General features: G+C 56.6%; 1 protein-coding gene and 1 long non-coding RNA gene across 5 annotated transcripts in view; both read left to right on the top strand.

Moving 5' to 3' along the window:
• Positions 1-455: 455 nt before the first annotated feature.
• Positions 456-4435, top strand: LOC309640821. Its single transcript, XR_014252413.1, has 2 exons — positions 456-2838; positions 3916-4435. It is a non-coding gene; the product is annotated as an uncharacterized lncRNA (long non-coding RNA).
• A 4762-nt stretch (positions 4436-9197) lies between these two features.
• The window catches only part of ELFN2 (extracellular leucine rich repeat and fibronectin type III domain containing 2), a 56472-nt gene continuing 49474 nt past the window's right edge, over positions 9198-16195 (top strand). Inside the window, exon 1 of one of the 4 annotated variants that reach the window (XM_082420015.1) lies at positions 9198-9279. The gene's annotated coding sequence lies outside the window, so the exon portion shown is untranslated. Of the gene's footprint in view, positions 9280-9638; positions 9711-10457; positions 16130-16195 lie in introns of those variants that run through there. The other 3 variants (XM_082420014.1, XM_082420017.1, XM_082420021.1) reach the window with 3 other exon arrangements.

Genomic DNA, 16195 nt, shown 5'->3' on the forward strand with positions numbered 1-16195 from the left:
AGATGTTAACATCAGGGGAAGCTGGGTGAAGGGTACACAGCTACTCTCTGGGCTCTACTTGCATCTTTTTTTAAATAAATCTAAAATTATTCCAAAATAAGATGTTTATTAAAAAAACAACAAACCTGCACCACTGCTATTGCTTTTGTCTGCCGTGTCCCTCTCCCATTCTGCTGACGGGCCCTTCTCTGGCTACAAGGGTGGGGGTACCTGACCCAGCCTGGGCCATTAATCTGCCCTCATCACCCTGGCCCTTGGTCCAAGGGGTAAGCATGTGACCTACACTGGGCCAATCAGAGTCCTTCCCTAGAACTGTTCAGCTTGGAATTGGATGAAAATCTCTTCCCATTCTCGCCATGAATCTGTAGGACTGTAGACCTGGGGTCTCCTGGTTGCACTGAGTGGGGACGGTGACCCAAAAGAACTAAGCTGCCGAGAGAGAGAGAGAAAGAGAGAGAGAGAGAGAGAATGATGATGGTCTTCAAGGTGGCCTCGTCCTCCTTCCCAGTCTTCCGCGGGTAGACCCTTCCTGCCCTGCCCTGTTATGAGAGCCAGTATATCCTCTTTTGAGTTTAAATCAGTTAAAACTGGGCTCGAGTTGGGCTTCTGTCACTTGCAACCAACGAGTCCTAACATAACTTCCTCTCCAGTTGTGTGAAGATTCAATGGCGTTTGTATATAACCTGGCACGCGGCAGTCACCCTGCAAATGGTAAGGGATATGTTTTCTTCTCCAAGGAGTCTGGGTGGGGCCTGCCATGAACTTCAGCTTGTTTGGTTATGGCCCTGACACCTGCCTTGCTCCCCTCTTGGCTCCCACGTACCCTGTTGGGCATCCTGCTTCAAATGAGCCCATCTGGCTTCACACGCCTTCCCCCATCCAGGCCCTGCTCCCGGCCTCCTCCTCTTGGTGTTGGGAGCTGAGTTTGCAGCTGAGATTGGGGTTTGCTCTGGGAAAGGTATCAGGGAGGAAGAAATGGAACTCAGCCTCTGGCAGAAAATTTCCTGCTCAGAAGTGGGGGGCAAAATCCCAACACTGGCCTGGCCAGACCCAGTCAAATCAAGGTGTAGCTGAGTGTTTGAATGCCAAGGTTTGTCTAGTGCTTGTTCTGGAAATGAAATGATGGGGCTGTGGAGACTGGAGTTCCATGGGCCCCAAGTGTGAGGTGGCGGGGGGAGCAGGAGATGTGAGGGGAGGTTAGAGAAACCACAGGCAGAGCAATCAGAAGGATTTGAGTGAGAAAGGGCAGAAGTCGCTCTTTTATCTCACGTCTGGGCTGTGGGCCAGGAAGGCAGAGACACCACCAGGGAAATCCAGGGAGAGTACTGAGGGCACGCAGCCACCTTGCCCTGGAGCTGGGCTGGGAAGGACCTTGCTCAGCCTGAGGAGGGACGAGGCAGGTCCTGGGGTTGCCTTCCTGAGCCTCAGTTGCCCCGTGCTGTCCTGGCCACTTCGTGCCTCTGTGCCATGTCCCTTCCACCTGTATGCCTGCATGTCCCTCCCCACCTGTCAGGCTGACAGGTAGCTGGAGCATCTCTCTCTCTTCTTTTCTTTTGCAGTGATTTAATTTTTAAAAAAATTTTATACAATTAAAAAAGTTTACTTTCCATTTACAGTTATTACAAAATATTGGCTGTATTCCCCGTGTTGTACAACACGTCCTGGAGCCTATCTTACACCCAAGAGTTTTTACCTCTCACTCCCACACCTCTATATTGCCCACCGCCCCGCCTCCCGTAACCAGTAGTTTGTTCTCTATATCTGTGAGTCCGCTTCTTTTTCGTTGTATTCACTAGTTTGTTGTATTTTTTAGATTGGAGCATCTCTTCTTGTGTGAAGCGTTCCTTTTGCCCACCACACCCCTCCCCTACCCCGTCTGCAGGGCAGAACTGAATTCACTTGCCTTTCTGTTCCCATACGTTTTCTTTCCTCATCTGCTTTACTCTTCTTTCCTTCCTTCGTTTGTCCACTCAGGCATGAACTTGATCATTTTATTCAACAAATATTTTTGGAGTGCTGGCTGCATGCCAGATCCCGAGCAAACCGAGGTGAATAGGATGGACCCCGCCCTTGCCTTTGTGGCAGCGAGAGGGAGAGAAGGGCCTGGGTTTAGGGTACATTTTGGAGGCAGAGCGGGTAGGAGTTGTTGATGGGTCAGATCTGCGGGGAGCCCAGGAGGCATCAAGGAGGCACCTGGGTTTTGGGCCTGAGAAAGAAGCAGCCGCGTACACCTGCCTTTCCCCACAGGGCCTGGGGAGCACACAGTTACCCTAACCCTAACGCTAACCCTAACCCTAACCCTCACACTTGAGTTCTAGACTCAGAGAACATTATGTATAAAGGCAAGGTGCTGGGAATGACGAGCCAGATGGGGGTTAACAATGGGGCTACCTGCCTAAAATACCCCAAGAATTCCCGTGGCCACAGCACGGTTCCATCAGCAGGAAAAACTGGGTGAATTGTAGCGTTGCCTCTTTCTCGCTGTGTGATCTTGGTCAAATCACTCAGCATCTCTGAGCCACATCAATAAAACGGGAATACTAACAATAAGTACCTAGTAAGATTGCTGTCATTATTCACTGAGAGTTTAATTCATGGGGAACACTTGGCATCCAGCCTGAAAGAGACGGTAAATGCCTCCATTTTAAGTGATTATTATGATTCTAAGTAGAATGTGGCCAGGTTGCAGAAAAATCCAGATGCTGGTGTAAGGAGTTGGCGTTTTACCCTGTGGAGTCAGAGCCTGAACATTTCTGAGCAGAGGAAGAGCACAAGGAAAGCAGGCAGTCAGCGACTCTCCAGTCCCTGCAGCATCCGGAGCCTTGGAGCCGGCTACAGGTCAGCAGTGACAAGCCCGGCCGCAGGGCCAGTGACTTCCAGCTCCCAGAGCCCTCCAGCTGCCCCACCTCCGGACCCAGGCAGTGGAAGCCAGTCTACCCCCACCCCCAGCATCCCTCTGGGCAGAGCCTGGCTCACTGAGCCAGCTGAGACTCAAGCCCCCCCCCCGCGCCCCCGACGCTGTGGCCACAGGGCCCAGGCCTGAGACTCCAGCAGGATCCCCGCCCGACAGAATTCTGGAGCCCCACGTAAGGGTGCTTAGACCCAAATGGCAGACACCGCCACAGTGCAGGGCTCAGTGGCCTCCGGCTAGTGGGCAGCAGAAGTCAGATAGACGCACAGATCCCCAAGCATCCCCCCATCCCCTCCAGCTCTCCCTGGCGGGCGTCTCAGAGGAGACCCCTGGCTCAGAAAGCTGGGGGCAGGTGATCTGTCATAGGTCTTTAGTGCCTGCAGACCCCGTCTGTGCTGGAGCCGGCTCTCCTTGGTTTGACTTTTGCACCATTGGGTGGGGCTGCTTTTGTGCCCGGCGAGGGGCTGGGCACCCAGGGCACAGACTGGGTCAGGCACGGTGGGGTCTGGGAGTTGCTCACATTCTAGTGGAGGCACCAGGTGTATCAACAGGGGGACTCACGGTCCTTCCCTGTCCCAGGGTACGCTCCGGGCCTGCTCTACCAAGACTGGCAGGGAGGCATGCTGGCCAACCTCAGCCCCCAGGAATCTCAGCTCCGAGCCAGGCAAGCATGATGCTGTCGGCACCCCTAATGAGGTTCCCTGGGGCCCCTCCCAAAACTGGATCTCTGGACCAAAGGGTATCCACCTGGACATTTCAAAATATCCCCCAGGGTGTGGTCTTAGCCTCTGGCCCTCACAGACACCCTCTCATGGGCGTCAGACACGCAGCTACCCTTTACTCTTGTCTGGCCTCATCAGGAATTTTATATTCATTCTTCAAGCTCCGTTGGCCTTGAGCTGCCCTTGATTCATGGAGGATGATAGACTCTCAGAATCAGAGAATCCTATGGCTCCTCCAGCTCGTGTATCCGCACGCCTAGTTCTGTTTTTAACCTTTGCTAGTCTGGATGCAGAACACGGAACTTCCTCAGTTTTTCCAAATATAATTGATTGACCTCAAGCCCACTGGCCCCCAAGACGGCTCCTGATGATACCTTTCTCCTGGAATTCACACCTGTGTCGTCCCCTCCCACAGTGAACAGGGCAGATCTGTGCAACCAATAGGAAATTGCCTAAATGATAGTGTGTACCTCCTGAGGAGAGGTCATATGAGAATTGTGGCTTCCTTCCTGTTCTCACTCTGGGAGAAGCAGCCGCCATGCTGTGAGGACACTCAAGCAGTCCTGGTGAGAGGTCCATGCGACAAGGAACTGAGGCCTCTTGCCGACAGCCGGCACCAACTTGCCAGCCAGTATGAATGAACCATCTGGGAAACAGGTCCTCCAGTGAAGCCTTCGGATGAGTACAACCCCAGCCAAACACCTGGACTGCAATCTTATGAGAGATCTCAAGCCAGAATCATCTGCTGCCAAATTCCTGACCCCAGGAACTGTGAAATAATAACTATCCTTTGCTGTTTGAAGCCACTGAGCTTTGAGGTAGTCTGTTACCCAGCAATAGATGATTTATATGATAAGCCTGTAGACTTTTCTGAAGAAAGTGGTGGGGAGAGGTGGTAGGGGAGGCTGAAGTTGGGGGAGGGCCTTATATTGCCCACCTTTCCTCAATCTCCAGCTCCAAATCCTCTCATCCTTAATATATCCAGCAATTACCTGCTCCCTAACCCCTAGTTTTAACCTGGCACACTCTGACCTTTCACAGTGCCCTGCAAACCAAACTGCCCTTAGCTAAGTGATCCCACTTTCCCAAGAAGGCAGCTCAAATCTATCTCTTTATATTCAATTTGGATGGTTCCATGGTGGGCAAGGGGCAGGGGTTTTAGTGGGGAATCTTCATTATTTGTCCTTCTGGGTTCCGTGTCTTATCACTGGTTCCCGCCCTCTGTGATCATAGCCCTTGGTTCCAGCATTGGAAGCACAGCAGAAAATCTGATTTTTGGTCTGGATCCAAAACAGGAATATGACACCTCATACACGGTCAATGTGTGTGTGTGTTTCTCTAAAAGAACCACTTAACCTAATTTCCTTAGCATCAACTCGAAATGCCATGTAGACCGAGTGAAAAAAAATTCACCTAAGTACAAAGGGTAGGTCTTGTTATTCACCTTAAACAGCCCATGAAGCTTTTCAGCAATTTATGGGTTCCTCACACTCTCACTCCTCTGTTTTCTAAGCCTGCAGAAGGGAAGATCTCCCTGAAACACGTCCTTGTGGCGATACGGCGCGGGCAGTGGGGTCATTTGGACGTGAACCACATCTGGTCAACTTAGGACAAAGGGTGCTTGTTGGTGGGCTGTGAGAAGCAGCTCCCAGGCACTGCCGGAAGATCCCAGGGTTTGGGATTCAGGACAGGGGTCCAGGCAGCTGGAAATGCCTGCCCATCTTCTGGCACTGAGGCTTTTGGGATGGTTCTGCTTCAGCTGTTTTTCATGTCCACGCGCCACTCCACTCATGACTCAGTTAGCCCAGCCGGGGGCTGGAGGAGGCACCTTGATTCAAATTCTACCAAGACTGTACATGGCAGTGGGGAGAGAGGAAATTGGGAGGCTGGTGGGAGGGAGGAGAGATGCTGGGTTCCCACAAAAACCCCCTCATGTTCGCTTTGTGACTTTTTAATGAGAATAATATATGTTAAGGGCCCTGCACGGTGCCTGGCTCTGAGTGAGCCCCATACAAGCTAGCTACTATGAGAGAGGTGACGGAGTGAGAAATAATTCGGGGGAGGACACATGTGAGAATGAACAATGCAATGTGATGTGTGCTGTCATTTAGGCCTGCACAGACTGTTTTGGGGGCCACTGGAAGAATAAGTAACTTGGCCAGCTCAGCTTAGGGGTGGTCAGGGAAGGCTTCATCGAGGAGGCAGCCTTTGAGCAGTATTTGATGATAGACTAGAAGTAGACAGGTAGGGAAGGAATATGAAAGGAGGAAAGTCTTCCAAGTTGAGGGAACAGCATGCTCAAAAGCACAAAGATGTGGAGGTTATGGGGTGAGAGATTCATGGTATGCTCTGGAAAGGACAGATACTGGTGTCTGGGACCCAGAACATGTGTGGGGTGATACAACATGATGCTAGAAGAGTAAGGGCTTGACTGCAGAGGGCCTTATTTGGGCAAGGTGAGGAGTTTGGGTTTTATTCCCTAGCAGAGAGGGCGTACCATTCATCTCTGCGCCTGCACCCAAGGCAGACATCACCAATCGATCACGACACTGTCTGCAAGGGGAGCACCCAGGTAGCTGCTGCCAATCACTTGGCATCGTCATGCAACATGAAACACACTGCATCCCTGCATGGGCTCTGGGGAGCTACTGGAGGGTTTAAATAGGCGGGTGATGAGGGAGGGTTGTTGCAGGTGTTCAGGTGAAAGACGGCAAGTCCTAACCTAGGACAATGACAATGGGGATGGACTGTTGCTGCCCACATTTTTCTCAACCTTACCTGTTCAGCTAGAGATTCCAAGCAGTCTCTTCATCTCCACCCCTCAGGCCTGGCCAGAGTGCTCAGGGTCCCGTGTGTGTGTGTGTGTGTGTGTGTGTGTGTGTGCGCGTGTGTGTGTGTGTGTGTGTGTTTGTATTAGCTCTGTCTGGGCTCCATTGTGGGGAGAAAGGTGTTGTATTTCTGGAAATGTGCTAACCCATGTGCTTGCCATTAGCCACATATGGACATTTAAGTCTAAATTAATAAAATCAAAATTAAAAATCCAGTTCCTCAGTCCCACTAGACACAGTTTCAAGCACTCAATAGCCACATGTGGTTAGTGGTTACTGTATTGGATGATGCAGATATATAACCTTTCCACCATCGCAGAAAGTTCCATTGGACGGCGCTGGTCCAGAGAAAGCCGAGTCGGGTGTCCAGATCATGACCCTCAGTTAGCCCAGGTCAACTCCATCTTCTATCTGGTGGTGGTGACTAAGAGTTTGAAAGCCTTGCCAATTTATGTCTGCCTACTAAGGACAAAGCCTCCGAAGGGAGAATCTTAGAACGTTTCAGAGCTTAAAGCCATCTCCGAGCTAATCCACCAGGCCTGGAGGTTCCAAGGGGAAGGGAGTGCCCTTGTGGTGACCCCCAGCATTGTGCTGGGGACAGGGCTGCTTCTGTTACTCGCATTTCACAAAGGAGGAAACTGAGGCTCAGAGAGGGGTGTGACTTGTCCTTTGGCAGATGATGGGAAAGTCACGCAAACTGAACCAGAACAGACTGTTTTGCTGCGCGCTGCCTGGTGTTCCTTGGAATCATTGCTCAGTTTCTTGGGCCAGAGCACAACTGGTGGGCCTCCTCCAGCGCCCATTTCTGCAAGCCTCTGCACGGGAGAGCCTCAGCCACAGTGGTAGATTGGGGAGCTTTCTGCAGTTGCTCCCTAGATCCGCCAGAGGGCGCAGAGGCCGTTGTGCTTCCGCCTGAGGTGGGCGGGGCGGTGAGCGAGTCCTTCCTTCCAGCAAGGACTTTGGGCTGGGACCCTGCTTCTCGCCTGGCCCTATGCAGCGGACGAATAATGCATTCCATGTGGCCCCTACCCTCTAGGAGAGCTCAGTTTAGAGGGCAGAGACAACATAATGGCTTGTTTGGGTCTGCAGCAAGGGGCCTTGAAGGGTGGATAGGAGTGTGCCAGGTAGCCTGGAGTCCAGTTGTGGAGGGCAGAGGTGGAACGCCCAAGTCTGTCTCCTACTCGGAGAAACCGTGACCTCGGTGGCCTGTGTCTCAGCGCTTGTCTACTCTCCTAGCCTCATCCTGGACCTGCTTTCCTGTTCTCAGTTGACAGGAGGGAGGAATTTCTGAACAGAGGTTCTGCTCTAGTAATACCTAACTCCCTGGAGTTCCTTGCACACACCAGGTGCTTTCATGCCTCTGTGCCTTTGCACATGCTGTTCCCGCAGCCTGGGACATACTTCTCCACCTTCTTCAGTTGACCAACTCCTACTCATCCGTCGAGATTCAGCTCAGGCAATGGCTTTTTCCAGGGAGTCTCTCTCATTCCTGGCCTGGATGAGATGCTCCTTCTGGGAGTTCCTGCAGCCCGTTCTGCTGTGCACTACTTGAGGACAGGCACTGGTGCACAAGGCCCCATAAAAGTAATTGAGACGCATAGGGCTTGTCCCAGGCAGGGCTTCAACGGGTAGGTTTGCAGGTCCCAGGAGCCGAGAAGGCGCCTGTTTCTTCCTGCACGTGACATGAGCCAAATCTCCTCACCAGATGCTTGTGTGCCCGTGTGTGTGTGTGTTGGGTGGGGGTGGGGTTGGAGGTATAGGCCCCGGATGTCAGAGCTTCTTTCTGCATCTCCCACCTCTGTGTGTTTACGTGGGGGGCGGTGGCCAGAGAGAGGCTAGGGCTCAAAGGTCTTAGGAAGCGTCTCTGGGCTGCAGCAGAGACCAATGTGCCCCTGGGCATACTCCGTGAGGGGTGGGGAAAGGTAGTGAGCGGCAGCCCAGAGCCCTAGCCCAAGGGTAGAGAGACCCGGAGTCTACTACTGTCTCTGCTATAAAGCACGCTGTGTGACCTTGGAGGAGTCACTGCGCTCACCGAGCCTCAGTTGTCTCGCCTGTAAAATGGGAACGCATCAGCCACACTTCTCCGGTTGTCAACGGTTGAGCACTGGAAAGGCGAGCCGGACGGCTGCCGAGGATGGGGTGGGGGGCGGGATCCACCCGTCGTGGGAAGACCAGGGGGCTCGGGCGTCTTCGGGCGGGCGCTGGGGGGCGCTGCGCACCTCCGGCGGCCCGCCCCGCCGCAAGTTTGCCTCCAGCTGTTGAACGAGACGGCGGCGGCGGCGGGACCCGGTCCCCGCGGGGTGAGCGGGGCTGGGGGCCGGGGCGTGCCGGGGGCTCAGCCGTCCGCGGGGCCGCGGGTGCAGCTGAGGAGCCAGGCGCGGCCCCCGCCCGGCGGGCGTGTATCTGCGAGCGTGCGTGTGTCCGTGGCGGCCTCGAGCCGGGAGAGGGGGCGGGAGGGGTCTCGCTGCGGAGAGGCCTGCGGAAGGCGCGGAGGGCGCGGAGGGCTCGGGCGGCGAGGGCGGCGGACAGACCGCGGCTGCGGCCCCTGACGCACGCTGCGCTCCGGCCCCCTCCCGGGCGCGGGCCCCGGCGAGGCAGACGCGCGGCGGCGGGCGGCGGGGTCTGCGCGCACACGGCGGCTCATAGACACACACCGGCCGCGCCACAGACACACGCCACGCACCGAGCCGCGGCCGGCGCGCCAAGCCCGCCGGGCACCGCGCGCATCGCCCAGCGCTCGCACTCGCCCTAGCGCGCAGGCCCCGCAGCCGCCGCGGCCGGAGGCGGCGCTCGGCCCGGAGCCCGGCTGGGGCTGGAGGTGAGTGAATTCCTCCGGATCCGAGCGCCCGCGGCCGGCGGAGACGGTGGGAGTGGGCGCTGGGACCGGAGGATACCCCCTCCGCCAGTGGGGGTGGGGCTTGGGAGGGGGACACAGCCGGGGGAGGATGAGACGGGGAAAGCCACCCCCGGCGCCTCCTGGGTCTGGGGATCCCCGTGAGACCCCCGGAGGACCACCCTGTGCGGGGGGGGGGGGGCGGTGGTGGTGGTGGGCGGAGGCAGGGGTGGGAGGACGAGGAGGACGGTCGGTGAGGTGAGCAGTTTCGAGGGGTGGTGCAGAGGCTTGATGGTGGACGGTCGTGCCAGCCAATGCCACAGCGCACCTCTCTGCCCCCATCTTTGCGAATCGAGGGCCCTCGCTCCCCTCTTTCACGGAGTGCTGCCGGGTCAAGGGATTCATCTTCGTAGCTGGTAAGGGGGGTTTGATTGGTGCGGGATGACAGCTCCAGCGGGAGGGGGCCAGGGTGGGGCTTTCCCCCCTTTCCCCGCAGGAGGGCGATGGGTTTGGTAAGAGGACCGGAATTGGGGAGTGGAGGCTCCCAGGGGGTGGGAACCCTTGCAAAGGCTTTGCCCCTTTCTCTGGTGGCGCTGGTGTGGGGCAAGCAGGGAGGCAGCCCAGGGAAGCAGCAGAAATCGGCAGACTGCAGCTCTGGCAGGGCCAGGGCCACTGCCGGGGTGTGTGTGTGTGTGTGTGTGTGTGTGTGTGTGTGTGTGTGTTTGCATGTGTGGGCTCCAACAACTGGCAGAAGAGGGGGGCAGGGGGGTGGGTGTGTTGGCTGGTGAGGCAGGGTGTGCACGTGAGGAAAGATGTGTGTGCAGGAGTGGACCCCGTGCTCTCTGTACACACACACACACACACACACACACACACACTCTCTGTTGGTGGCTCAGCAGGGTTTCCTCGGAGTGTTTGGAGGGGAGAGGGCTGGTGTGTTTGTGTGTGCGCTCGGGGAGCTCGTGTCCAGGACAGAGGCGGCCAGGCTGTGGTGTGTCAGGCGTGCCCAAGGAGGGAGACGACAGGGGATGGTGGCACTCACCCTCTCTGGGCTCAGCTTGGGAGAAATGGAGAAACGTGGTACTTGAGGGCACTTTCTGCAGCTCTGGGCTCCCTGCTGCGTCCCGTCCACCTGGACCCCTCCGACCCCAGGGGATGCCTCTGGAGGGCGCTTCGATCCCCTTGCTGAGACACAGGTGTTGGACCGGAGTGTGTGTGTGTGTGTGTGTGTGTGTGTGTGTGTGTCCGGGCTGCGGCTGTTGGAGGAGAGAAGCTGGGGGGAGGAGGGAGGTGCTGGCAGCACCTGGAGGAATGTGGTGGAAGCTGCAGGCCCCAGGCTGCCAGATTTAGTTACTGAGGGACATTTTCATCTGGGGAGCTGCCTCACCCGGGGAGTAATTTGCATGTGTATATGTGTGTGCCTGGCTCGCACACCTGTTCTCAGGGCCTGTGGGCACCTGTGGGACGTGTCATGTCTAGGCCATCAGCAGGGCATGGGGGCCTGCACATGTGTGTAAACGTGTGTCCTAGGAGAGGAATGTCTTCGCACTCGCTTGCGCACACGCACACACACACAGGCACCGTCCGTAAATGCCTGTCCTGAATGAGCTGTGTACATGGGTGGGGACCTCTGGGCCATCGGCCCCTGGGCAGGAAGAAAGAGGAGTAGTTGAAGAGGGTATCAGGGAGCAGTGTGTGTGCGTGTGTGTGGGTGTGTGTGTATGTGTTTATGTGTGTGACGTCAGTGAGAACCTCTGGGTGTGACATCAGCTCCAGGTTGCCGGTGACGTCACTGGGACAGCAGTGTGAGGGGTCACCCCCAAGGACCGGGTGATGTCAGTGGGAGGGTGAGGGAGGTGTCACGGTGAGGCTGTGTGGCTCAGTGGGGTCACATCCCCTGTGTTGTGAGGGGTGAGAAGGGGAGAGGGATGGAGCCTGGGGGTGAGCAGTTCCTCCCAAGAGGTCCCATTTCCTGAGTGGATGTGGGACCCCTTTCCGTAAGGCCTGCACTCCTAATAGCACATCTCTGCTGCCTACCCCCCGACCCATGGTGTCCCCCCTCCCCCTCCCCTGCCTGGAACCCGCGAGTTCCTGTTCTCCACCCCATCCCAACGGGGTCGCACAGACCCTTGGGCGACTGTGTTCTGGTGAGTGAATGTATGTGTAAGTGCAGGTGACAACAGAAAACGGCTACAGCGAGGGAGACAGAGACCTTAGGTTCTAATCCCACATTGCCTCTCTGTGTTTTGTGGTTTAGGCATTCCCGTCACCTCTCTGGGCCTCAGTTTCTTGTCTGTCACCTGGAAAGTGGTTAGGGAGGCGAGGGGGGATTACAGGAGATCGTGGGCTTCCGGGGGGCCAGATGCCCAGCACATGATAGAAGGTCAGTCCACGTGAGCCCCATCCCCTGGCCTCCTGTCCCCCAGCCCAGAGCAGCTGCTCCCCTGTTTTGCTTTAAGTCTGGCTTTGTAAACAACTTTCTTTTCTCTCCTTGGATCCTCACAGCAGTCCTGTGAGGCTGGTAGGCTGGCTATTATGTGGCCATTTGACAGATGAGCAAACTGAGGTCCAGAGTGTAAAGTAAGCTGTTGTTGTTTCATTCCTTAGTGAGAACTCCCCTGCTTGGTGGGTGCGGGGAGACCCATTTGATTGGCAGGGCACTCTCATTTAACGGAGGGACAGGGAGCTCTGTGCAGTGGGGGCGAGGAGTGGGAAGTGCCAGGGTGAGGGGCCCAAGGTGGAGAGGTCAGTGGCTGCAGTAGAGGCTGCCTCCTGACTCAGTCCAGTGTCTGCTTGTTCTGCCACCCCATGAGATTCCGAGATGGCCCGGCTGATAGAAGTGGCTGCATCCAGCTGCTAAGCCACCTCTAGTGAGGTCAGCCAGGGGTGCTTATCAGAGGCTCTGTGCCTGCTCCCCAGTATGGCTCCCTTGTCCCCTGATATCTGGTGGGGTGGCTGCTGTGGAAGTAGACCTCGTTCCAGTGACACCTCTGCTGTGTCCTGGCCGTGTGTGACGCGGGGATCAGCTCTCCTGTCTGTCTCCGAGGTGGTAGCTGCTTGCTTTGTGGGCTTGCTGCGCGCGCATGAGAGTGTGGCATCCCCGCGCAGGGTCGGGAGTGCACCCATCACAGCTACTCTCACCGCTTCAGCTCCGGTGCCCCTGAGCCAGGTCCTGTCTCCTGCCGCCTGCTCCCCACCAAATCTGCTACGACAGTGCGCTGTGCAGACACGACAGCCAGGAAGCAGACTGCCTTGAAGCCCAAGCCTCCTTAACAAGTCAGGCCTCTTTGGGGACAGCGTTAATAGTCCAGAAGGTTAACTCAATCCTCTGTCTCCTGCTGTCCCAGCCCAATCCCCTATTAAATTAACCTTCTTCTGGCTCAACTAGCACCTGGGGCAGAGGCGCTGCCATTAGTACTGGGGATGGTGTCGGGGGGTTGGAATAATAGAACCCCCTCCTCCTCCTCCCAGCTCTGCAGACGGTCCCCAGGGAGGCCCCAGAGAGCCCCTGAGGGCTGGCGAGCCACCTGGGCAAGCTTGCATTCAGGGTGCCGAAGGAAGGGCGCTGGCTGCATGATGCTGCTGACAGCAATAATTATAGTGATAATAATAATGATATTAGCTAATATTCATTGAGTGTGTACTGAGAGCCAGGCCTGGTGGGAAGCTCTTTATAGGGGCACTCATTTAATCCCACAGAGCCTTCTGCAGTAGAGCTATTATTATTCCTCATTTTCCAGATAAGAAACAGAGAGGTTACAGACCAGCTCAGAGCCACACAGCAGTGGAATGAGGACTGGAAGCCCCACGGGTGGACTCTTTGCATCATTAACTGTTAATTGATGAACCGCTTTGCTAGGGAACCCTGGGCATCTTGGGGTGCCCCTCTCTCTGAGGGACCTCTCAGGGCCTTGCTTTGCTTATCTGTAAATGGGGGCAGTGCAGGGAAGCAGTGGGTGTGGCTGCAGGGAGAGAGGAGCAGAAAGGCTCCTGGGTCTCAGTCCCCTCTCTGCATTCCTCCTGTGCCCCCTCCCTCCATAGTGACCTGTGACGTTCCCAAAGGTAGCTCCTTGCTCCCCGGTTCTCCCACAGTGCTGGGAGCACAGTGGGTGCTCGGTAGGGGCTCCCCTCGGAGATGGAGGGGATGCTACTCCAGGATCAGTATCTCCCCCAGGCCTGAGTCTGTCATGGCCTCAGCCGGGGGCCCCTGGCCACTCAGCCACACTCTCCCTGTCTCACTTGTGGAAGAGCAGGGGCTCAGGGTCCAAATTCTGCCTCTTTTCTTCCTTGATGTGTGTCCTGGGCAAGAGAATTCACTTCCAGAAGGTTCTGTTTCCTCAATGGAAAGTGAGGGTAGTGGTACTGAATTTCTAACTCTCCCGGGTTGGTTACATAAGAGAATGACAAGCGTGTAGCATTGTGTCTGGCACATAGTAGGTGTCAGTTAGATGATTTCCCTCCCCCTTCCCATCTGTCTCCTTTATTCATTCCTGGTTCCCTGGAGTGGGGCTTGGGCTGCGAGTGTGTGTGTGTGTATGTGTGTGTGTCCATCCTTCCCTCTCTTTTTAGCCTCCACTTTCATCCCCTGAAATGCATAGAAACTCTTTCTTGGAGCCAGGCTGGGGGGCCCAAGGAAGCATGAGAAGGGCCTGGGAGCTGCATACCCCACAGCTGGAGCATGTAGAGGGGCTGGGGGCGGCAGGGCATGTCTTTGTGGGTGTGTCTATGCGTGTGTGTGCACACTGGTCACCACCTCTCTCAGGGGCAAGCGGGGAGCCATTCCCAAGGGCCCAACCTTGTGTCTCAAGCCTGACTCAGTTTCCCTCCCTGGCCTATTTCTATCTTTTCTCTTCCCCTTGGATCTTGGGGAGACACAAGCTGTGAGGTCAGCCTGCCTGCCAGCCTCCCTTCCTTGCCCTTCTCATTACTTGCGGGGGTCTCCTGTCCGTCTCTCCCACCGCGTGTCAGCTCCAAATGGGTAGAGACAAGTGGGCCCTCAAAGAATACTTATTGAACAACTTTTTTTCATTTACGTGCTATGGAGGATGGGCTGATGTATTTTGTATTCAGTCCACATACACACACACACAAACACACACACGCACACACAATTATAAGTATGTCTCACCCAGGGATAACTGCTATGCCCAGGACTCAGGTGGAAACCCCCAGAGATGAGCTCCTGTCCTGAGGAGACACGAGACACCTGGACCATCTTCCAGGTGCCCGGCGTGGGGACTGCACGCAGTAGGGCTTGCTTGACAGGCGGTCCCTGTTAGGCTGTGGCCTGACTGACTGGGGGCTGGTGCTGAGCCAGCCTTGTAAGCAGGGCTGGAGAGGTTGGGACGACTTCTGCTCTGGGCACTGTAGAGCCCCCATGATTGCACACCTGCTACGTGCCAGGCACAGGGCGAAACACTCTCTATTATCTTGTTTAATTTTGGCTGGAGTATTGTGGAAGAGGTCCAGCCGGCCTCTGGGTAGGGGCATGCCAGGTGGAGACCATGTGAGCCGAGGTCTGGAGGTAGGAAAGCCCGGAGTGGATTTTGGGAAGATGAGTCTGGACATGTAGTTTAGGGATCAACCACACAACAACCTAAATAACCCTAAAATCTGGACTAAGAAATACAGCATTATCCTTTTTGCCAGGGAGTGCCAGAGTCTCTGGGTGTTTGTTAAAATGCAGATCCTCGGGCCCTGCCTGCTGAGATTTGGATTCAGTACGGTGGATGTGGAGCCCAGGAACCTGCATTTTTAGTGCATTTCCAGAAGATGAATTCGCCATGTTTGCTGGGTGGATGGCAGCTGAGGGGGCTGCTGCATGTTCCTGGGGATCTTCTGGACTCCTCCCACGCAGCCTGGGAGGCAGCAACCCGGTTTCCAGAGGAGCCTGAGCTCAAGGAAGTGAGGTGCCCTGCCTTGGGTGACACAGTAGCAAGACCGAGACCGATACTGACTAATACTAATAATCTTCGTGTTCACTGACTGATGTTCTAAGCTCAAGGAGTCCTTCAGTAAATCCTCAGAACGACCCTCTGCATCATCCCTGTTGCACAGAGGAGAAACGGAGGCAGAGTGTGCGGTCACAGTTCAAGGCCTCACTGCTGCGAAAGGCCTGAAGTGCGGTGGGGATGAAATGAGGCTGGAGAGGGCCTCCCTCAGCATCTTGGACGGAGCTATGCCCTGATGCCCTCCGTCTCCCTTCCTTTGGTGCGAGGGCGCGGGTGGAGCTGAGCCTGCGGCTGTGCGTGTGAGCAGAGGCCAGAGGCGGGGGTGGAGGGGGGAGCAGAGAAGCCTGGACGAAGGCGGAGAGCCAGGAAGGCGTCCTGGAGGAGGCGGCGACGCAGTCTCGTAACGGTGGCCCGAGGCTGTTATCCGGTGGGCGCTCTGGCCGCGGCAGGTCCGGGTCTGGCGGGCGGCGGGGTGCGTCAGTCCTCGGTGCGCGTCCCGGGCTGGCCCACGCGGTGCACGCGGGCGCAGCCCCCCGCTGGGCACGTGCGCGGCGGCGGGGTGGGCGGGAGCTCGCACACACCCTCCGCCCCGGGCTCTCCGCTCCCCGCCCGCGCGGCAGCGAGGCCCCGCGGGGTCCCAGACCCGCCGGCCGCCGTTCTGCTGCGCCCGCGCCCCGCGCGGCAGGCCCGGCTGGGTTTCCGCCTTACTTCCCTGTGCTTAGAATTTGCAGCCGCATCCCCTGGCGCTCGCAGCCAATTTCACGGCCTCTGGGCTTGGCGCGGTGCTCGGGATCATAAACCGGGCCACGCGCGGGGGAAGGGGACGGAGGGGGCGACGGAAACGAGGACCAGCCGAGTTGTTGGCCAGGGGGTGTGTGGGTCAGGTGGGTGTGGACGGCGGGGGGGCGGGGCGCCGCCGTGAACTGCCCTGGGAGAGTTGGGCGGGTGTG

This window comes from Balaenoptera physalus (genome assembly GCF_965194825.1).
Source record: "Balaenoptera physalus genome assembly, chromosome: 13".
Lineage (NCBI taxonomy): Eukaryota > Metazoa > Chordata > Mammalia > Artiodactyla > Balaenopteridae > Balaenoptera > Balaenoptera physalus.